Source organism: Trichosurus vulpecula, chromosome 1 (assembly GCF_011100635.1).
Source record: "Trichosurus vulpecula isolate mTriVul1 chromosome 1, mTriVul1.pri, whole genome shotgun sequence".
Taxonomy (NCBI): Eukaryota; Metazoa; Chordata; class Mammalia; order Diprotodontia; family Phalangeridae; genus Trichosurus; species Trichosurus vulpecula.
In genome coordinates, this window is record NC_050573.1 from 131,421,937 (window position 1) to 131,445,880 (window position 23,944).

The 23,944-nt window shown below is 35.7% G+C and overlaps 1 pseudogene; it reads left to right on the plus strand.

Moving 5' to 3' along the window:
• The first annotated feature begins 383 nt into the window (after window positions 1–383).
• LOC118834688 overlaps window positions 384–23,944 on the plus strand; it is a 71,620-nt pseudogene continuing 48,059 nt past the window's right edge.

A 23,944-nucleotide genomic window follows, 5' to 3' on the forward strand; every position in this document is an offset into this window, starting at 1 on the left:
TCAATCCCAACCTTTTGGCAGGGGGTTATTCTTAACTCCTCTTACCAGTGAAAGCTCATTCTAAGCTTTAGATAGTATTTTCATCCTATCTTATGGGACCATATTATGCTTTTATATTTGTCTTCTATTATTTGGCCTTGTTTCCAATATCTATAAAATTATTTTAAAAATATAGGTTGGCGGCAGAGCCAAGATGACTGTATGAATACAGCATCTCACAAGAGCTTTGTTACAAATTCTGTCAGTTTATCTCTAAAAAAGTGAATCTGAGCAGATCTGAGAGAGTTAGAAGCCACTAATAGACTGAGTGGGGCAGAAGCGCTGGGCCCGCAGAATGGTAACAGGCCACACCAGAATGGGAGCAGCAGAGGAACTCTGCCAGCATGCTGGGCTGGGATAGTGCTGGATGCACAAAAATTGGGATCAGGAACAAGCCCACGGTGGAAGTACCATCTATGGTGGCAATCCCCAGGCCTCTCAGCCCAGGATTGGAGTTTGTCAGAGCTACAGGAGACAGCAGTGCAGAGTTTGGGGTCATGGGAGCAGCTAACCCTGAGGCCTCCAGCCCACAGTCTAAAAGTATGAAACTCTCCTTCTTGAACTTCCAGGAGCCATGAAGACCAAGTAAAAGGGCTCTCATGCTTCCCTTCCTCACCCAGATAATATTCCCTCAGGAGAAACCCTGAAATAGAGGAACCACAAGTGGAACTTCAGTATCCTTGTAGCTCAGGAAGTTGGGGAGAGGGCCCTTCTTCTGGTGGCAGAAGGGGACTAGCACAGGAAGAGAGATGTCAAAGCAAGCCCCACCTTAGCAGAAAAGCAAGATTTCATGAGACCCAGGTGGCTGGAGCTAGCAAACATCAACACCACAACCCCAGACATGCCTTTGCACAGCCAGGGGAAGTATCAGACACCAGCACAGAGAACTGCTGAGACCACCCAAGCTGTAGTACAGCCCTAGGGGAAGAGGAGACTTCCAACAGCCAGACCACCACTCCCCCACACCTCATGAAAGCAGAAGTCACAGCACACAAAGCTAGTGAGCAGGCTCACAGTTCCTAGAACAAGAAGCTTGGGACAGAGCCCCATGAGCTCCAGAAGCAGAGTTCCACTTTAGAAGCCAGGGAAAAGTAAAACACCAAAAATTATTGATTCCTATTATGGAGACAGGGATGATTAAAATTCCCATTCAGAAGAGGACAACATTGACATTATGCGAGCTGGTCTCCAGCCCAAAAAGTATTCCTGGAAGAACTCAAAGGGGGTTTTAAAAACCAAATTAGAGGGGTTAAAGAAGAGAACAAATCTTTAAAAAGTAAAATTGGCCAAGTGGTTAAGGAGGTTCAGAATAAAATTGGAGAGAATAACTCCTTAAAAAGTAAAATTAATCAAATGGGAAAGGAGATACAGAAGCTAAATGAAGAAAACAATGTGCTAAAAATTAGAATTGGACAAGTAGAAGCTAATGACTCTATGAGACACCAAGTATCTGTCAAATAAAATCTAAAGAATGCAAAAATAGGAGAAAACATGAAAAATCTGACTGGGAAAAAACTGACCTCTCCAGGAGAGATAATCTAAGAATTATTGGTCTACCTGAAAGCCATAATGACAAAAAGAGCCTGGACAGCACCGTCCAAGAAATCATCAAGGAAAACTGTTCTGAGGTCCTAGAACCAGAGGGTAAAATATTCATCGAAATAATCCACCCATCACTCCCTGAATGAGATCCCAAATTGAAAACTTCAAGGAATATTGTGGCCCAATTCCAGAATTATTAGGTCAAGAAGAAAATACTGCAAGCCACCAGAAAGAAACAATTTAAATATCAGGGAACTACAGTCAAGATCATGGAGGATCTTGCAGCTTTTACAATAAAAGACAGGAGAAATTAAAATACAATATTCCAAAGACAAAGAGCTTGGACTACAACCAAGGATCAACTACCTAGCAAAATTGAGCATAATTTTTCAGGCAAGGAGATGGACATTCATTGAAATGAGAGAATTCCCGGCCTTCCTCATGAAAAGGCCAGAGCTTAATGGAAAATTTGATCTTCAAATAGAAAACACATGAGAGACATAGAAAGGTAAACAGGGGGAAAACTGTTATTCAACAAAGGAAAACTGTTTACATCCTTACATAGGATTATATTGATTTATACATATTGTATATATGTCAATCTTGAGAATGGTACAGTTATTATGACAATTGAAAGGGATATACATAGACTGAGGGTGTCAGTATAAAGTAATTGATGTGATGATAAAACACTTATTTAAGGGGTGCAAAGGGATAGTTCTGGGAGAAGAGGTAAGGAGGAGGTAGAAAAGGGTAAATTATGTCACATGAAGAGGCACAAAAACATAGAGGGGAAAAAGGGAGGGAGAAAAGTGGTGTTTGAGCTTACTCTAATCTGATTTGGTTCAAGGAGTGAATAATATACACTAATAAATATAGAAATCAAACTTGTCCTACAGGCAGTAGGAGGGAAAAGGGGAAAGAAAATGGGGAGGTGTGGATAGAAAGGCAGGAATAAGTAGCAAAGGAAAAAGGGTAAGATAAGGGAGGAGTGTCATTAGGGAGAAAAATTTGAGGAAGATGGTGGTCAAGAGCAAAACTCTTGAGGAGTGGAAAGGAGAAGGGAGAAACAAAAGCATAAACAGGACAGGGGGGAGAATAGAATGGAGAAAAAGACACAGATAGTAATCATAACTGTGAACATGAATGGGATCAGCTCTCCCACAAAATGGAGGTGGATAGCAGAATGGATTAAAAGCCATAATCCTATAACATGTAAAGGTAAAAGGCTGGAGTAGAATACATCATGCTTCAGCTAAAGTAAAAACAAAATCAGGGGTAGCAATTCTAATCTCAGACAAAGCAAAAGGAAAGATAGATCTAATTAAAAGAGATAAGGAAGGACACTGCTTTCTGCTGAAAGGCACCATAGACAGTGAAGCAATAGCTATATTTAACATATATGCACCAAATGGTATAGCATACCAATGTATAGAGGAGAAGTTAAGGGACTTACAGGAAGAAATGGACAATAAAACTATAGTAGTGGGGGACCTCAACCTCCCCCTCTCTGAACTTGATAAATCTAACCACATAATAAACAAGAAAGAAGTTAAAGAGGTGAATAGAATTTTAGAAAAGGCAGATATGACAGACCTCTGGAGAAAACTGAATGGGGATAAAAAGGAACATACCTCTTTCTCAGTTGCACATGGCACATACTCAAAAATTGACCATGTAATGGGGCATAAAAACCTCAACATGCAGTGCAGAAAGGCAGAAATATTCAATACATCTGTTTCACATGATGATGCAATTAAACATATTTGTAATAAATGGAAAGATAAACTAAAAAAAAATAATTGGAAGCTAAATAATCTAATCCCAAAGAATGAGTAGGTCAAAGAGTAAATCATAGAAACAATTAATAACTTCATTCAAGAGAATGACAATAGTGAGACAACATACCAAAACTTATGGGATGCAGCAAATGCAGTTTTTAGGGGAAGTTTGTATCTGTAAATGCTTACATGAATAAAATAGAGAAAAAGTTGTTTAATGAATTGGGCAGACAAATGAAAAAACTAGAAGAGCACAAATTGAAAATCCCCAATTAAATACCAAATTAGAAATACTGAAAATCAAAGGAGAGATTAATAAAATTGAAATCAAGAAAACTATTAAACTAATAGGTAAAAGTAAGAGCTGTTTTTATGAAAAAAAACAATAAAATTGATAAACCAGTATCAACAATGAAAAAGTTGAATTCACTTCCAACAAAGAGGAAATTGCAACAATAATTAGGTAATATTTTGCCCAATTGTATGCCCATAAATGTTACAACGTGAGGGAAATGGATGAATATTTACAAAAAATATAAATTGCCCAGGTTAACAGAAGAGGAAGAAAAATACCTAAATAACGACATCTCAGAAAAAGAAATTAAGCAAGCCATCAATGAACTCCTTAGGAAAAAATCTCCAGGGCCAGATAGTTTTATATATGAATTCTATCAAACATTTAAAGAGCAATTAATACCCATACTTATAGACTACATGGGAAAATAGGTAAAGCAGGAGTCCTACCAAATTCTTTTATGTCACAAATATGGTGCTAATACCCAAGCCAAGATAAGTCAAAACAGAGAAAGAAAAGTATAGAGCAATTCCCTTAATGAATATCGATGGGAAGATTTTTAAATAAAATACTAGCAAAAAGATTGCGGCAACTTATCAGGAGAATAATGCACTATGACCAAGCAGGATTTATTCCAGGCTAGTTCAATATTAGGAAAACTATCAGCATAATTGATCGTATCAACAACAAAACTAGCAGAAACCATATGATTATCTCAATCGATGAAGAAAAATCTTTTGATGAAATACAACACCCATTCGTATTAAAAACACTAGAAAGCATAGGAATAAAATAAGTAGCATCTACTCAAAACTATCAGTAAGCAGTATATGCAATGTGGATAAGCTAGATCCATTCCCAATAAGATCAGGAGTGAAACAAGGATGCCCATTATCACCCCTACTATTCAATTTGTTACTAGAAATGTTAGCTTTAGAAATTAGAGAATTAAAAGAAATTGAAGGAATTAGAATAGGCAAAGAAGTAAGTAATCACTCTTTGCAGATGATATGATGATTTACTTAGAGAACCTTAGAAAATCAAGTAAAAAACTACTTAAATAATAAATAACTTTAGCAAAGTTGCAGGATATAACATAGACCCTCAACATTCCTATACATTACTAACAAAGCCCAACAGCAAGAGATAGAAAGAGAAATTTCATTTAAAGTTCCTGTAGACAACATAAAATACTTGGGAGTCTACCTGACAAGACAAACCCAGGGCCTATATGAACACAATTATGAAACACTTTTCTCACATATAAAGTCAGATATAAGTAAATGGAAAAACATTAATTGCTTATGGTTAGGCCAAACTAATATAATAAAAATGACAATTTTATCTAAATTAATTTATTTGGTGCCATACCATTCAAAAATTTATTATACAGAGCTGGATAAAATAATAACATGGTTCTTCTGGAAGAACAAATGGTCCATAATATCAAGGAAATTAATGGAAAGAAAACCTAGGGAAGGTTGCCTAGCCATACCAGATATTAAACTGTACTATAAAGCAGCAGTTATCAAAACTATCCAGTACTGGCTAAGAAACAGAGTGGTGGATCAGTGGAGTAGGTTAGGTACACAAGATGCAGAAGTCACTGACTATAGCAATCTACTCTTTGACAAACCCAAAGAATCCAGCTTCTGGGCTAAGAATTCAATATTTCACAAAAACTGCTGGGAAAAATGAACAATGGTATGGCAGAAACTGGGCATAGACCGATATCTTACACCTTATACCAAAATAAAGTCAAAATAGGTTCATGACTTAGGAATAAAGGCAGATATTATAAGCAATTTGGGAGAGCAAGGAATAATTTACCTATCAGATTTATGGGAAAGCAAAGAATTCATGACCCAACAAGAGATATAGAGTGTTACAAAATGCAAAATGGATCATTTTGATTATGTTAAATTGAAAAGTTTTGTATAAAAAATGCCAATGCAACAAAAATTAGGAGGGAAGCAGAAAAGTGGGGGAAAATCTTTACAACCAGTTTCTCTGACAAAGATCTCATATCTAAAACATACTGGGAATTAAACCAAATTTATAGGAATACAAGTTATTCCTCAGTTGAGAAATGGTCAAAGGATATGAACAGGAAGCTTTCAGAGGACAAAATTAAAGATATCTATAGGCATATGAAAAAATGCTCTAAATCACTATTGATTAGAGAAATGCAAATCAAAACAACTCTTAGATACAACATCTCTCCTGTCAGATTGGCTAACATGTCAAAACAGGAAAATAATGAATGCTGGAGAGGGTGTGGCAAAATTGGAACACTATTACACTGCTGGTGGAGTTGTGAACTGGTTCAGCCATTCTGGACAGCAATTTGTAATTATGCCCAAAGGGTTATAAAATGTGCATACCCTTTGACTCAGCAATATCACTCCTAGGGCTATATCCCAAAGAGATCATACAAGTGGGAAAGGAACCCATATGTGCAAAATATTTATAGCAGCTCTTTCTGTGTTAGCAAAGAATTGGAAATCAAGGGCATGCCCATCAGCTGGGGAATGGCTAAACAAATTTTATATGAATGTAATGGAATACTATTGTGCTATAAGAAATGAGGAGCAGAAGGACTTCATTATAACCTGGAATGACATATATGAACTGATGCTGAGTGAGAAGAACAGAAGCAGCTGATCATTATACTCTATTACAGACACATGGTATCTGTAAGGACTAACTTTGATAGACATGACTTCTCTCCTCAATGCAAGGTTCAAAGAAAGCTCCAAAAGATTCATGATAGAAAAAGCTATGCACATCCAGGGAAAGAATTATGGAGTCTGATGCATATTGAGGCAAACCTTTTGCTCTTTTTTCCTTCTTTTTTGCTTTTGTTTCTACTTTCTCATGATTCATTCCATTGCTTATAATTCTTCATTACTACTGGACTATTATGTAAATAAATTCAATCTGAAGGTATATGTAGAACCTACATTGGATTACATGCTGTCTCGAGGGGGTTGGGGGGTGCAGTGGGAGGGAGAGAAAATTTGGAACCCAAAAAACTTATGGAACTGTGTGTTGTAAACTAAGAATAAAAAATAAATTTATTAAAAAATAAAATTAAAAAAATATATAAGTTGCTTGTTGATTTTCCTGGCCTTTTTTTCGTACTAATCTCTCAAGACATTTCCCATTTTTCCTAATCACTGGAATTTTGTCTTCAAATTTTTGTTCTTGAGCATCTCTAATTGCTCCTGTGCTGACTCCCTCTGAAGTATTTTACTCCATGAGATCCACATATTTTTCGTCTGAAATCTGCTTTCCCAAATCTTTTCATGCCAAATTTACCACAGATTTTTCTTTTCTTCTCTATCACAAACTCTAGGATGGGATAGTCACTCATTCCCAGAAGAGGTCCCTAACATTTCCACCCCAGCAACAAGACTTTTCCTTTCATTAAGAATCACATACAGAATAGCATTTTCCCTTCTTTGTTCTTTCACAATTTGATGAGTGAAATTATAACTAAGTCCAATCAATATATTAATAGCTTCACTGTTTTGACAGAGGAAAATAGATAGATAGATAGATAGAGAGAGAGAGAGAGAGAGAGAGACAGAGAGAGAGAGAGAGAGAGAAAGACAGAGACAGAGAGACAGAGACAGAGAGAAGAGCAGAAAAGGTCAATCTATATCTGAACAATGAAGTCCCCTGTCATTGTTATTTCCTGTCTTTGTGTCAGACTTAATCTACTCACCAAACTCTTCACCTATTTTTCTTCTTTCTACCAAGGTGAACTGTATTATTTACCAATGAAAAAATTCATTTCTCTTTTTCTCTGCTATGTTATTTATCCAAACCACACCCCCACCCCCCATTTCGGGAAATCCTCATTCAAGTATACTATGTACCTTTTTAGTATACAACACCACTCAACTTCTCTCTTTGACATACACTTTTATTTTGAATAAAAGATGTCTGTCTGGAGCAATAGTCAAGTCAAGGGTTTCCTACCACTCTGTCTCAGTGACACCTATGGAGTTAAATTTATAACGTTTCCCCCTGAGTATCTGGAAATATAGTTCCTTGCATTTGTTGTCTGAACTTTGGACACTTGAGACTGTGGGGTTTACTACTCTTTCCTGCCTCAGATTTTGTCTTTGGTGAATTTGTGGACTGTTTTTATCTGTGGTTAGACTCTGTATTATCAAACTTGATATACATAAACAGTCTTCTTGCTCCCCTATCATTTATAGATTAACTGTCTTTAATTAGATTTATAAGACACCTGACAAATGCTTTCATGCCAGCCTGTGTTAGGTGAGTGGCAAATCTGGCTAAGTGTCTGTCAGCTATACAGTTTGCAAGCCTGGACCCAGCAATCTGGATCCAGTCCTCAAACACTCCCTTTCTAACCAGTTAATCATTTCCCAAATTATGTTTTTCTTTTCTATATCTTTTACTTTCAGTGGACAAGTGGGAGGAAAGCACAATCTACCCCTATGTGCTTTTCACTTTCATATTCACGGTGTTAGGAAGTGAAACCTCATCTCAACATCAGCTGAGAGATGATTGATGCTTCTTAACATCATAATTGTTGGGGGTCAGGATTGTGAGGGGAGAAATGAAGACATAATCATTGACCAAAGAGTTGTTTGTTAGAAGTCATTAAAATGAAAATAGTGTGCATTTTAAACTGAATGTTGTTGTTTGGGGAGATAAATGAGAGACTATCTATGATTAGGACAAGGTAGCAAAGGTTAAAATAGAGCTCATTGTGTAAGTTGGATTCTCCTGGAAGGGGAACTCGGACAAATGAGATTGCTAGATGGGCATTCCCTCCTTTAGACAATCAGTCCTAATTATCTGGATTTTATTCATAATGGAATGTAGCTTCATCTCCCATGCTTCTGAATGTCATGTTTTTAGTTTTTTCCCTGAGGTAGTCATTAATAACTCCTGATTGGGTGGGAACTCATCTTAAATTGAGGCAGGGAAGTTTGCCTAAAGCAAATAAACAAAGCCATCAAATCTCTCAAAGACAGTCAAATGTAAATAGACTTAAATTTTTAAAAAGTTTCAATTATCAGTCAAAACAGTTAATGTGATTGTTCACAACCAATTAGGATTGGTTCTAGTTGTGTTCCCCCATTTATGTGTATGTGTGTGTGTGTCTATCTCCTTCTTGAAATCTCACAGTTTATAACACATTTGTTTCTAATCATGTTACCAGTTTTACCAAGGTCAATTAAAATTCTTTCATATCCTCCAAGATCCTGGTCTTGATTTTATAAGCAAAATATTTTCTGTCTTAATTGAAAGACAGGGGCCACATTTTATCACCCTCAATGCCGGACTAGGTGTTTTAAAAATAATAAACCAACAATGGCTTTTGAATCAAATTCTATGTAATTAATTTGACATTAATATTAAACTTTGACTGATTGCCTGTTATGGTACACTTGTGTACTCACTATTTGGAAAATATTTTATTGATAAATATCACCAGCATTACAAGTTTTAAGAAGTTTGAATGCTTATTAAAGGATTGTATAACCTAATTTGTATTGGAGAATTATCCATACCCCCTTACTTGAGAAAAATCTAGTCTATTTTCCTCCTCTCTATATAAGAAAATGGTTTATGGAGGAAGGTATGAAGGGAGTATTGGGACAGCTAATGGTTGACAAAATTTTGAGTGGGTTGTGGTAAAATATTTCTATTTTAGAATTATCATAATAACACAAATTAATTGTGTTGCTCAAATTTTATTTTAGTTTTGAGAGCTTTTCCTTTGTATTGTTTTGATGCCTCTATGTCTCAATAATTTAATATAACCAGGAGGCAACCATAGATTTTTTTCTTATTTTTAATTAGCAAGATTTTCAGATCAAGCTTGACTTGTTTACAAGAAAACATTCTTTTGGTTCTCTATTGAATATCCATAAAATACCAAAAACTTCTGTAAAAATAAAGGTCGTGCCCTAATGTGGGTACTGTTTTTGAAAGACAGCCATCATTTGTCTGAGTGATGTGTTTGCTCATAGATTCCTGCTTTTAATATTCATTTTCCAAATATAAAGATAATTATGTTTTGATCATTTTCTTACTCAAGCTGAGATGAAATGCATGCAGTTAATTTCTGTTTATTATCACACTTGTGTAACTGACATAATTGCATTTTTAATGGTGATATAATAAAGTCCAAAATAAGAAGGAAGAATAAACTAGAGACTAGTTTTCAGCATCTTTAGGGTTATTTACCATTTGGCTAACTTAGGAGGTGGAGGAGCACAGTCACTTATTTGCTCACCAGCAGAACATTAGTAGTTGGAAAATGCCTTTTTTAAATGAGGTCAGTTGGTTTGGGTCTTGGAGAGACACTGCATCATCTAAGGCAAGAGTCTATAAAATCAAGCTTTTGCGTACAGTTTTGAGATGTCTGTAGTAACAAATAATTAAGAATGTAATTTTAAAGCTATGTCTCATGCCTGAATTACAGTTTAAATATAATCCAAGCAATTATTTTATAGCTTATGGCCCAATAAAAAGGGACAACTGAAAATCTGTAGAAACACTTTATCATAAATGTCTTCCAAATGTTTATAGCATTTTTGTGTAATCTCTTGCCGCTTTTCACCTCAAATAACCACTGAGAACTTTCTCTATTGCTTTAAATGGAGTATAAAGAGACTAGGTTTGTGATGTTGCATAATATATGCTAACTTCAACAGATAATAGATATAATAATGCAATAAAGTAAATCTCCTATACTTGGGGATCAATTAACAGATATTGATAAAACATATACTATCTAAAAGGTAACCGTTAGTTTTTTGTAAGAAAAATGTCCCCCAATCCACCACTCTGGACCAAAGTTAATTAAATTCCATTTAATCTTAATTGGAACTTAGAAGTATACCTTTAAAAAACTGTAATTGAAATATGGAAGCATCATAATACAGAGGGAAGAGTCCTGGCACTTAGGTCAAAAGATGTGAGTTCAAATCCTAACTCTCTCATTTATTACCTGTATGAACTTGGGCATTTCACTTTACCTTCACCAACCCCAGTTTCCTAATTTGTGAAAGTAGTAGATTGGTCTAGCAGGACTCAGAAATTGCTTAATTGCTTCTAGATTCATGATCTTACTGTAAAGGTATTTTAAAAATTTTGATGCTTATTTAAAAAAAATCTTTCAGTACATGTCACTGGTTGTGGTTCAGTCACTGTTAATGTCAGGTGGGGGCTCAATAGGGTAATGTGCCATTGTCTGCAGTGCTGCTCAGTAGTCTTATTATTGTTGATAATTCACATAAATCTTGTGTTTTCTTCTAGGTAACACTGAGAATAGAATTCTAGAGCTAGAGTCAGGAAGACTGGAGGTCAAATCTGGCCGCAGACAATTAATAGCTACGTGACTGTGGGCAAGTTACTTAAACCTATTTGCTTCAGTTTCTTCATCTGTAAAATAAGATACTGAAAATATATGCCTCCCAGGGCTACTGTGAGGAATAGATGAGGTGGTTGCAAAGAGCTTAACACAGCACCTGGCACATATTAAGCGTTATATAAATACTAGCAATTATTATAGCTATTATAGTATTGTTAAGCCAAAGAAGTGCTTTCCTCCAAACTGCAGATAGATACTACAAGTATTATTCCAGTATTAGAGGTAAGCTATGTAAGGCTCAGTGAGGTTGAACAACTTGCTTAGTGGTGCATGTGTAATATGTGTCAGAGATGGAACTTGAAGTAAAGGTTTCTGAGTTAGTACCAGATTCCATCAGCTATCTCATACTGCTTTTGCCACATTCATAAGCCACCTAAAGTGTAGCTGATGCTGTCCAAAACAAACAGTTTCAAAGTCCCTATGTTACAATATGGTCTGCTTCCTTGGTAGACATCTTCAAGTGGCAGAGATAAGGAAGTCATCCTGACACCTAACTGAGACTATTCCTAGAGTAAAATTAACCTTCCAAACAAATGAGGACAAAAGGTTCTTAAGTGCAGAACTGTTCTTATTTGCTTAGGTTTGCACACATTAAGAAGATCTCTTATTTTCCTATTTTGTAGATGTTGGATGAAATTGTCATTTCAAATGGATTAATGGATGTGAAGACCCTTTATAAACTCTTACATAATATATACGTATAAGGTACTAGCATTACTACTATTGCTGCAACTACTTTCAACTGTAGTAGTAGTTGAATCAGCAAACTTATTTCCCTCAAAAAAATCTGATATATATTCCTTTGGAAATGTAGCACAGGGTTCAAGTCCTTCCTCTGACATGCTTGAACCATAACTGTTATTTGATCTCCCAGTATGCCAAAGAACCTTCCCAAATGATAAATTACAGAAGAATTACCTACCTAGATTGGTAGGTTGAATTTCCACATGAGAAGTTACATACATCAAGAAAATAGCAGGTCTAGACATCATCATCATTCATTCATTCAACAGGTTTTTGTTAAGCTCCTACTACATGCTCTCCTTTTAAGTGTGACATATATCAAAGTGGAAATAGCCTATTTTTAATTTGACAGGTAGAATATGTCACTCTGGTTAAATGTCAAAGTATAAATGCTTATTCTGTGAGTCATGAGACCTGTATAGAGGGAGAGGTGATCCTCTTCACAAACCGAGGTCATTGCTTAAGAAACTGACAGGACAACAGAGGTTAGGAGAAATTTCCCAATGGCTGAATCTATGTGTGTATGTGTGTACATATATGTGTACATGTTTAGATGTTTATGTGTTTAAGTTATGCCTAACCTTTCTTGACACCTGATATGCCAAAGGCTTTAGGTAAAAATGTAATTTTTTTCCCAGTGAGAATTCAGGATAACAGAATATTTGTGTACATATAACACAAACTCTTAGTGATTTCCTCTTGCTTCAGAAATGCATGCTATATAATAATTGGTGCTATATATTTGGTAGGTACTTACTTAGTAAAATAAGAGAGGATACTTAATTCCTTGAAAGCTTCTCCTCAAAAGGAATAAGTGTTTGGAGTTACAATGCCTCCTACCACTACCACAGATCCTTCTTACCTCACCCTTTTATTTTGAAGAACATTGATAGTCAAATCCATTTGAATAGACTTTAGAAAACTCCACATCCTGATAATTCCAGAATCATAATGCAAATTTGTGAAGGATCTGGGAGTGTGTGTGTGTGTGTGTGTGTGTGTGTGTGTGTGTATGTTGGGGGAAGGGTACCTCAGTGGGGGATTCCATCTGCCAGCACAAATTGCAACTATTATATGACTTAAGAGATATTTGCTAAGGAATTGCTTAAGGAATGTAGAAATTAAGTCCTTTACAAAAAGCCATTAACTACCCTAGAAAGTGACATAAACAGAAGTTAAACCCAAATCATCTTTCCCGCTCCAAGTTGGACACTCTATCCACTATATTACAATGACTTTGAATGACTAATTTTAAATACCTCATTTTATTTTTCTCCAGAAAAAAAAATATGAAAACAGGTATACGTTCATAGGTTCAACTCCAGGGAAATGAGTGTTGCAGGAAAGGACCCCAATAAAAGAAGGCAAATGACATTGGGGTAGGCTAAAAATATTCTCAAGAAAATCCTTATTTGATGTTTTTGGTTATTTTCCAGGATCAGTAGATTAAAAAAATCCCAAATTTGCTATAAAAAAAGATTTGACTATGGGTCAGGGGATTACTAGGTTGGTCAGGTACCATTTGTATTTGATGTTTTCTGAGGTCTCCTCCAGCTCCAAGAGTCTATGTTTCTCTAAATTCTACTTCTTGTACATATGTAGGAAAATAAGTGGTTTGTAAGGATTTTAAAATATTGTTGAGACATGATCAAAACTATGACTAAATGCCCCTTTGTTTCACCTTACCCCTGGGATTCTGTGTAACAGAGAAAGTTCTTCATATATTTATTTACTTGCAGGTTTCAAGCTTGATCGTTATATGACCAACCATTGGCAATTCTGCTTTGTTTATAAACCAACCATTCCCTAAAGAGCAACCAACATCCCAATATTGTTTTCCTGCTGTAGCCAAAAATTCAATTTGTGGAGGCTTAGAACAATTCATGCATAACTTCTCCATTTGTTTTTCTTTCAAGCCAAAACAGTAAAAGGACTATTTTCCTTTTATCAATGCCATGAGAAGAGCAGCATGGCAATGGACATAGATGGTCAGCTTCAAAGTCAGGAATACTTGGGTTCAAATTTTACTTCTGACACACTAGCTATGTGATATTGGGCATTTCCTAACCTCTTAATTGCCTAAGTTCATCTCTAAGCTAAGTCAACAAGCATTTATCAAGTGCTTGTTGTTTTCTAGGCACTGAACTAAATGCTAGGAATACAAAAGCTAGCAAAACAAACAAACAAAAAACCAAGTGAATAAAAGATAAACAGTGTCTTCCCTCAAAGGGCTTGTATTTTCATGAGTGAAGATACTATATAAAATAAAGTTTAAACACAGAGGCAAAAGTGCGTGGTGGTGGTATCTAGACTGTGAAGGAAAGTGTGGGAGAAAAGAGGTATTAGACTGACTACCAAACTGAAGGTCTACAGAGCCATTGTGCTGATTTCATTGTTGTATGCCTGTGAAACTTCCACAGCATACCCAAGCCATGCCAAGAAACTGAATCACTTCCTTTTGAATTGTCTTAGAAAGATTCTAAAGATCACCTGGCAAGATATGATACCAGACACTGGGGTCCTTTCTTGACCTCAACTGCCAAGCCATTCAAACTCTACTTTTGAGGGCACAACTCTGGTAAGCCTTCCAATGTTGTTCATGTACAAAATATACTCTTACCAAAAAGACTATTTTATGAAGAACTCACACAAGGCAAGCATTCACATGATGGTCAGCAGGAGCTATACAAGGCCACTCTTAAGGTCTCACTTAAGAACTTTGGAATTGATTGTGTGACACTGGCACAGGACTGTTCAGCATGACGTATCCGTATAAGAGAAGGTGCTGTACTCTATGAGCAAAACAGAATGGAAGTAGCTCAAAATAAAGGGGAGATGTACAAATTTAGAAAATATACCCAAAATGTGTCATGCTTCCTGGACAGGAAAGCATCTTCTAGTATGCTTTAACATGGCATGGGGCAGGCAGGCATCCTCCAGTTGCCAGGCCTCCACATGCTTCAGTGTAGCCCTGGGGAATGCAGAAACACCACAATGGGCCTCAGTACACACCAGAAATCAGCACTAGGATCCCAGCTCAGCACCAGAAAGGCTGCCATACCCCTACATTCTCTAGCAGCACCAGATGCCAACAACCCTACTCCTTCAGCACAACACCAAACATGAGACTCCCCTGGGAGCAGTGCAAAAACAGGTAAACAGCCAAGGACTGCAATTCCTAGCATAAGAAGCCTGAGACAGTGTCTCTTCCACCCCAGGTACAGAGCTCAAATTTAAAAGAAAGGAAAAAGACCAAAAAAAGAGATGAGCAAAAACAAAAAGAATCTGACCATAAAAAAAGTTATTATGGTGACAGAGAAGACCAAGACACGAACTTGGAAGAGATCAAAAAAGTCAAAACCCCAATGGGAAAAACCTCAAAGAAAAATGGATAGTGGTCTCAAGCCTGGATAGAACTCATGGAGGAACTTAAAAAAGAGCTTAAAAATCAAATATGAAAGTAGAACAAAAAATGGGAAAAGAAACAAGAGTGATGCAAGAGAATTATGGGAAAAGACCCAACAGCTCAGAAAACTGCTTAAAAAGTAGAATTGGCCAAATGGAAAGGGAGATACAAAAATCCACTGAAGAAACAATTCCTTTTAAGAATACAATTAGCCAAATGGAAAAGAAAGTACAAAAGCTAAATGTGGAAAAAATACCTTATAAATTAGAATTGGGCAAGTGGAAGCTAATGACTCTATGGGATATAATGAATCAATCTAACAAAATCAAAAGAATGAAAAATGGATGAAAATGTAAAATGCCTCATAGGAAAAGCAACTAACCCAGAAAATAGATACATGAGATAGAATATCAGAATCATTGGACTACATGAAAGCCATAATCAAAAGGAGGACCTGGATAGCTTTTTTCAAGAAATTATCAAGGAATACTGCCCTGGAACCAAAGAGAATAATAAACATTGAAAGAATCAACCTCAGGAAAGAGATCCAAAAATAAAAATCCCAAGAGCCATTATAGCAAAATTTCAGAACTATCAGATCAAGGAAAAATACTGCAAATGGCCAGAAAGAAACAATTATTGAGGATTCACAATCAGGATTACATAGAACTTGGCAGCTGCAACATTAAAGGAATGGAAGTCATGGAAAATGATATTCTGAAAGGCAAAGGAGCTAGGACTACAACCAAGAATCACTTACCTGGCAATATTAAGCATACTACATCAAGAGAGAAAATGGTCATTCAAAGAAATAGAAGGCTTTCAAGTTTTCGTAAGAAAACCAGAACAAAACAAAAAATTTGACCTCTAATATCAAGACACAAGAAAAGCATAATGAGGTAGAAAGGGAAAAGACAACATAAAGGATTCAATAGAGCTATACCATTTATATCCCTACATAGGAAGATGACACTAGTAATTCTTAAAAACTGTATCACTAATAGTACAGCTAGAAGGAATATGTGTAGACAGAGGGCGTGGATATAAGGTGAATTTGAGGGAATGACACAAAACAGTTAAAGATTGAGAAAGACAAATACATTGGGGGCAGAAGGAAGGGAGAGGTAGAATGGGGTAAATTATTTCACATGAAGAGGTGCAAAAGACCTATTACACTGGAGGGGAAGATGGGAGAGCAATGAGAATTGTGTGAACCTTATTCTCATCAGTATTGGTTCAAAGAGGGAATAATATACACAATTGATTGAATATGGAAATCTATCTAACCAAACAAGGGACAGATCAAAAAGGAGGAGGAATAGGATGGAAGGAAATACACAGGTAGTAATAATAACCATGAATATGACTTTGATGAACTCTCCTACAAAATAGCACAGTGGATCAAAAGCCAGAATCCTATAATACATTGTTTACAAGAAACTCACTTGAAGCAGAGAGATGCACACAGAGTAAAGGTAAGGGGCTGGAGAAGAATCTATTATGCATCAGCTAAAGTAAAAAGAAAACAGAGGTAATAATCACAATCTCAGCAAAAGTGAATGCAAAAATAGACCTAATTAAAAGAGATAAGGAAAGAAACTACATCTTGCTAAAAGTTAACTTAGATAATGAAGCAATATCAATACTGAACATATAGTCACCAAGTGGAATAACATCCACATTCTTAAAGGAAAAAAAAATCAGTTAATTAAAGGAAGAAATAGACAGCAAAACTATAGTAGTGGGACTCCTCAACTCTCTCCTCTCAGAACTCAAATCCAACTGAAAATAAACAAGAAAGAAACTAAGGAGGTAAATAGAATATTAGAAAAATTAGATACAACAGACCTTTGGCATGATTTAGACATAAAGGGAGACAGCATAAGCAAATTAGAAGAGTAAGCAATAGTCTATCTGTCAGGTCTATGAGGATGGAAAGAATTATGACCAAACAACAGTTACAGAGCATTACAAAATGCAAAGTAGATAATTTGATTATATTAAATTAAAAAAAAACCTTTTATACAAGCTAAGCCAATGTAGCCAGTAGTGGAAAGAAAGCAGAAAGCTGAGAAATAATCTTTACAGGAAGTGTCTCCAATACAAGCTGCATTTCTCAAATATGTAGAGAACTGAGTTAGCTTTGCAAGAATAAAAGCCATTACCCAATTGATAAATGGTCAAAGGATATGAACAGGAAGTTTTTAGATGAAGAAATCAAAGCTCTCCATGGAGGTGAAAGAAGTGCTCTAAATCACTTTTGATTAGAGAAATGCAAATTAAAACAATTTGGAGACCTATCAGATTGGCTAGTATGACAAAAAAGGAAAATGATAAATGTTGTAGAAAATGTAAGAAAAATTGGGACACTAATGCACTATTTGCAGAGTTGTGAAATGATCCAGCCATTCTGTGGAGCAATTTGGAACTATTCCCAAGCAGCAACTAAACTGTGCTGACTCTTTGATGCAGCAATGCCACTACTAAGTCTGTATTCCAAAGAGATCGCAGAAAAGGGCAAAGAACTTATATGTGCAAAACATATTAATAGCTCCCCTTTGCATGGTGGCAAAATTTTGGAAATTGGGGTTTTGCCCATCAGTTAGAGTATGGCTGAACAAGTTGTGGAATATGAGGTGTGTGAATGTAAAGGAATACTATTGTGCAATAAGAAATGATGAACACTCAAATTTCAGAAAATCCTTAGAGAAGCTTGTATGAACTGATGCAAATTGAAATGAGAAGGTCCAGGAAAACATTGTACACATCATCAGCAACATTAAGTGATGATCAACTACGAATGATGCAGCTCTACTCAGCAACATAATGATCTAAGACAAGTACAAAGGACTCCCAAAGGAAAATACTATCCATATCCGGATAAAGAACTGATGGACTCTGAATGCAGATCAAAGAATATTTTTTCCAGTTACTTTATTCTTTCTTATGATTTATTTTTCCTTTTGATTTCTTTCTTCTTTCACAACTGTAATTAATATGGAAATCTTTTTTTTTCACATGATGGCACATGTATGAACTATACCAAATTGCTACCATTTTCAGTATTTGGGAGGGAAAGGAGGGAGAAAGAAAAATTTGGAACTTAAAATCTTGTAAAAATGAATGCTAAAAATTTTGTTGACATTTAACTGGGGAAAAAATAAAGTCCCATGAAAAAATACAAGTTCCAAATTCTATTTCTCCCTCAATCCCCTTCTCCCTGTTTCATTATGCAAATGAATTTCTATTGGTTATACACTTACTTAAGTGTAAAACATATTTCCATATTAGCCATATTGTAAAGAAAACAGGCAAAAAACCCCAAAATAGAGGTAGTAAAAAAGTATGCTTTAATATATATTCACACTCCAACAGTGCCTTCTCTGGAGATGGATAGCATTTTTTTGTGAGTCCTTTGGAATTTTCTAGGATCATTTTATTGCTGTCATTCATACTTGAGACTTGTACTATATTACTATTACCATGTTCAATGTTTTGCTTCTGTTCACTTCCCTCTGTGTCAGTCCAGATATGTCTTCTCAGGTGTTTCTGAAAACATTCTGCTCTTATAGCACAATAACATAATATTTTCATATACCATAGCTTGTTCATTTATTCTGCAAATGATGGGCATCCCCTCAATTTCTAATTCTTTGCCATTGTACTATGTACAATGTTCTCCTGGTTCTGGTCACTTCACTTTGCATCAGTTCATGTAAGTCTTTCCAGATTTTTTTTCTGAAATCTGCATGCTCATCATTTCATATAGCACAATACATTCACATGCCACAACTTGTTCAGCCACTCTCCAGTTGATAAGTATCTCCTTGATTTATAATGCTTAGTCACATAAAAAGAACAACTATAAGTGTTTTTGTATGCGTCTCTCCTTTTTCTTTCCACCCTCTTTTTTAATCTCTTTGGGATATAGACCTAGCAATAGTTTTGCTGGATGAAAAGGATATGCATACTTAACCAAATTGCTCTCCAGAACGGTTGGATCAGTAAACAGCTCCACCTACAGTGCATTAGCTTCTCAGCTTTTCTACATGCCCTCCAACGTTTGTCCTTTCCCTTTGTCTGGGGGTGATACCTCAAAGCTGTTTTAAGTAACATTTTTCTAATCAATAGTCATTTAAAACACTAAAGATAGCTGTGGTTTCTTCTTATTAAAACTGCCATTTCATATCCTTTGACCATTTATCAATTGGGATATAATGTATTAGAAATTTGATCCAATTCTCTATATTTTTGAGAAATAAGGCCTTCAACAAAAAAATTGGCTGTGATTTTTTTTCCAGTTTTCTAGTTTATTTCTAGTTTTGGCTGTACTGGTTTTGTTTGTGCAAAAACTTTTTTTAAAAAATATTTTATTATTTATATAATGTTTTTAGTTTTCAGCATTGATTTCCACAAGATTTTGAGTTACCAATTTTCTCCCCATTTCTATCCTCCCCCCCCCCACTCCAAGACGGCATATATTCTGATTGCCACATTACCCACTCATCCCTCCTTTCTGTCACCCCACTCCCCCCAATCCCCTTTTTCTTTACTTTCTTGTGGGGCAATATACATTTCTATGCCCCATTTCCTGTATATCTTATTTCCAAGTTGCATGCAAAAACAACTTTTTTTGAACATCTGCTTTTAAAACTTTGCTTTCCAAATTTTCTCTCCTCTTCCCTCCACACCCACCCTCCCTAAGAAGGCAGGCAATTCAACACAGGCCACATGTGTATCATTATGCAAAACCCTTCCACAATACTCATGTTGTGAAAGACTAATTACATTTTCCTCCCTCCTATCCTGTCCCCTTTTATTCAATTTTCTCCCTTGACCTTGTTCCTTTTTGAAAGTGTTTGCTTTTGATTACCTTCTCCCCCTAACTGCCCTCCCTTCTATAATCCTCCCTTTTTTATCCCCTTCCCCCTTATTTCCTATAAGGTAAGACACCCAATTCAGTGTGTATGCTATTCCCTCCTCAAGTCAAATCCAATGAGAGCAAGATTCACTCATTCCCCCTCACCTACCCCCTCTTCCTTTCCAGTGAACTGCTTTTTCTTGACACTTTTATGCAAGGTAATTTACCCCATTCTATCTTTCCCTTTCTCCCTCTTTCAATATATTCCTCTCTCATCCCTTAATTTAATTTATTTTTTTAGATATCATCCCTTCATATTCAACTCACCCTGTACCCTCTGTCTATATATATATATATATATATATATATATATATATATATATATATATATATATATTCCCTTCAGATACCCTAATACCAAGATCTCATGAATTACACACATAATCTTTCCATATAGGAATGTTAACAAAACAGTTCAACTTTAGGGAGTCCCTTATGATTTCTCTTTCTTGTTTACCTTTTCATGCTTCCCCTTATTCTTGTGTTTGAAAGTCAAATTTTCTATTCAGCTCTGGTCTTTTCACTAAGAAAGCTTGAAAGTCCCCTATTTTATTGAAAATCCATATTTTGCCTTGGAGCATGATACTCAGGTTTGCTGGTAGGTGATTTTTGATTTTAATCCTAGCTTCATTGACCTCCAGAATATCATATTCCAAGCCTTTCGATCCTTTAATGTAGAAGCTGCTGGTTCTTGTGTTATCCTGATTGTGTTTCCACAATTTTCAAATTGTTTGCTAGGAATTTTCTTTCTGGGATCTTTTTCAGGAAGCCATCAGTGGATTCTTTCAATTTTTATTTTACCCTCTGACTCTAGAATATCAGGGCAGTTTTCCTTGATAATTTCTTGAAAGATGATATCTAGGCTCTTTTTTTGATCGTGGCTTTCAAGTAGTCCGATAATTTTTAAATTTTCTCTCCTGTCCAGTCAGGACAGTGGGTTTTCCAATGAGATATTTCACATTGTCTTCCATTCTTTCATTCCTTTGGTTCTGTTTTATAATAGCTTGATTTCTCAAACAGGTGTTTGGAGAGACCTGGGGGAGAGCTTAATTAAGTCACTGCTTTCCAGCTGCCATCTTGGCTCCACCCCAAAAAACTTTTTTTTTTATTTAATGTACTCAAAATCATTCATTTTATATTTTGTAATGCTCTTTCTCTTGTGTAGTTATAAATACTTTCCTTATCCATAGATCTGACAGGTAAAATATACCATGTTCCCCTAATTTACTTATGATATTACTCTTTATGTCTAAATCAGGTACACACTTTGACATTATCTGAGTATACAGTGCAAGGTGTTGTGTTATATCTTGCTTCTGCCAAACTGCTTTCCGGTTTTCCCAGAAATTTTTGTCTACTAGTGAGGTCTCATCCAATAAAATTGGATCTTTGCATTTTTTCAGACACTAGATTATGATGGTCATTTACTACTGTGTGTTGTGTATCTAATTTATTCCAGTGATCTATCACTCTATTTCTTAGCCAGTAGAACATTATTTTGATGATGATCATCTTATAATATGTTTTGAGTTCTGGGATGGCTAGGCTATTTTCCTTCCCATCTTTTTTCATTGATTTCCTTGATATTCTTGACCTTTTATTCTCCCAGATAAATCTTATTATTATTTTGTCTAGCTCTATAAAATACATTTTGATGTTATGATTAGTATGGCACTGGACAAGTAGATTAACTTCGATAGAAAGTTCATTTTTAGTAATAAAAATTTCTAAGAAACATTGCAAATGAAAATAATTCTGGAGTTTCTCCATGTACCAAACAAATTAGTGTAGTGAAACAGAAATGGAAACATCAGTATTGGAAGGAATGTATGCTGTCATGCACACTAATACACCATTGTTTGTTAGATTGTGACTCAGTCTTATTTTGGGAAAAATTCGGAATTTTTCAGAAAAGTCAACAAACACTCAAAATCCTTTGGATCTCTCATGATACTAATAGTCATAAACATTGAAAATGTTCACAATTAAAATAATTCTTCCATTTATAACCAAATATGCATTGCATCATTTTTATAATAGTAAAATAAAATCAAACATAATAACAACGTAGATGGTCATTGATTGTAGATTTGCTGGAAAATGCAGCCTTTTAATGAAATAGAATAATCTTATACAGTAAGAAATAATTACTGAAAGGATTGTATGAACTAACATAGATCAATGAAAGCAGAAGCAGAAGAAGGATACACGCAATGATTATAGCTATGTAAATGAAAACAACATTAAATAAGCATTAGAATCCATATAAAATATAACTAATTCGGTTTTCAAGTATTGAACTATGGATGTAGAGCACTGCATATGCTGTCAGACATAGCCTCCATGACAGATGATCTTTGCTTCATTGTTTTTCAGTTTTACAAAGGATGATTTGGGGGAAGGAGATTAGAAATTCGAAAGTGGTAATGCTGTATAAAGCAAAAACAACCCCCACAAAAAACAATGAAACAATTTTTAGTACTCTAAGGTAAATTGTTTAGATCATTTTTTCTTCTCTAGAATACTACTCCCAATTTTCTTGTACTATTGGACCATGTTTTAGTTAATGAATTAAGTAAATGAGTTGATAGGCAGTTGATAAATTCAGAATCATGCTTCTAAATTATATTATCACTGACTGAAAGATAAGATCTGAACTGATCTTTCAAGTAACTGCATTTCTCCCTTGAAGCAGTAATATCCAGGGGGAAAATACCTTCTTGGATACCAAAAAACCCTACCCAAACTAAAACAAAAGCCAAGATAAATAATTGAATTTTTGATTATTAAGATTCTGTTGACACTGCAGAATTATTCCAGAAAACCTCATATTTCTTCAGAAAATTTACTTTTAACTTAACCATCCAGTCAGAAAATTGATGTTTCTCTGTGATGCTATCTAGACAAGGCAGCAATCCTGAGACAGACATTGTATGTTGTATTTTAAGATTGCTGGAACATATTTATACTTTTCAACATAGGAATACAGTACCTGTGTTTTACTATTGTACATTCTGGCCCAACAACAGCAACAATCCTCTTTATAGGATATTACGAATTGCAGTTGACATTACATATGTTTTGTGCAGGCTTTGCTAAAAATGCCCAGGTCACCTACAAAGGAGGGACCAGCTTCTGGCAAAAGAGACTCCACTTTCCCCTACCTTGTAGGTGGAGCGAGACTCTTTCAATAGTCTGCATAGCCAAAACAGTCTTTAAAAGCTGCCATACTGGGACACTCTCTTTGGGTTCCACAAGAGTGAAGGCTAGGTTCACCCATAGCACGGGTGCCATTAACTGTCTTGGTGCCTTCACCCTTTTTTCCTTGTGCCCCTCCCCCCAAATGCGCTTGAGCTTAGAGTGTTTTTTTTTTGTTCTGTTCAATTTCATCTGTTCTTTTCATTTATAGGTTTCGGCAATGGAATCAACAGTAGATGGGAAAACTGAGCCATAGTAACCTTGGAGCCAGGATTTCAGGCCACATTCCAGCCAGCCCCAACAGAGAAGCCCTAAGAACCCGAAGAAGACTTTGAACTTGGAAATTGGGATTATACAATGTAGAAATTGAACTAAGCTTTAAAATTAATTCCCTTTACTTTTCCTTTCCCAGAGTTAAAAAGAATGATAAAGGGAATGAGGTGGTAAGGGGTAATCACCCAGGTGTGAGAATGTTTATATGTTTGTTATCACTGTATCTTTAAATAAATATTCCTTTCTAAAAACTAATCTATTAAGTGGTTAAGTAGAACTAGAGTCCTCCTAAAATTGGGGAAACAACATTAGTGGGGGT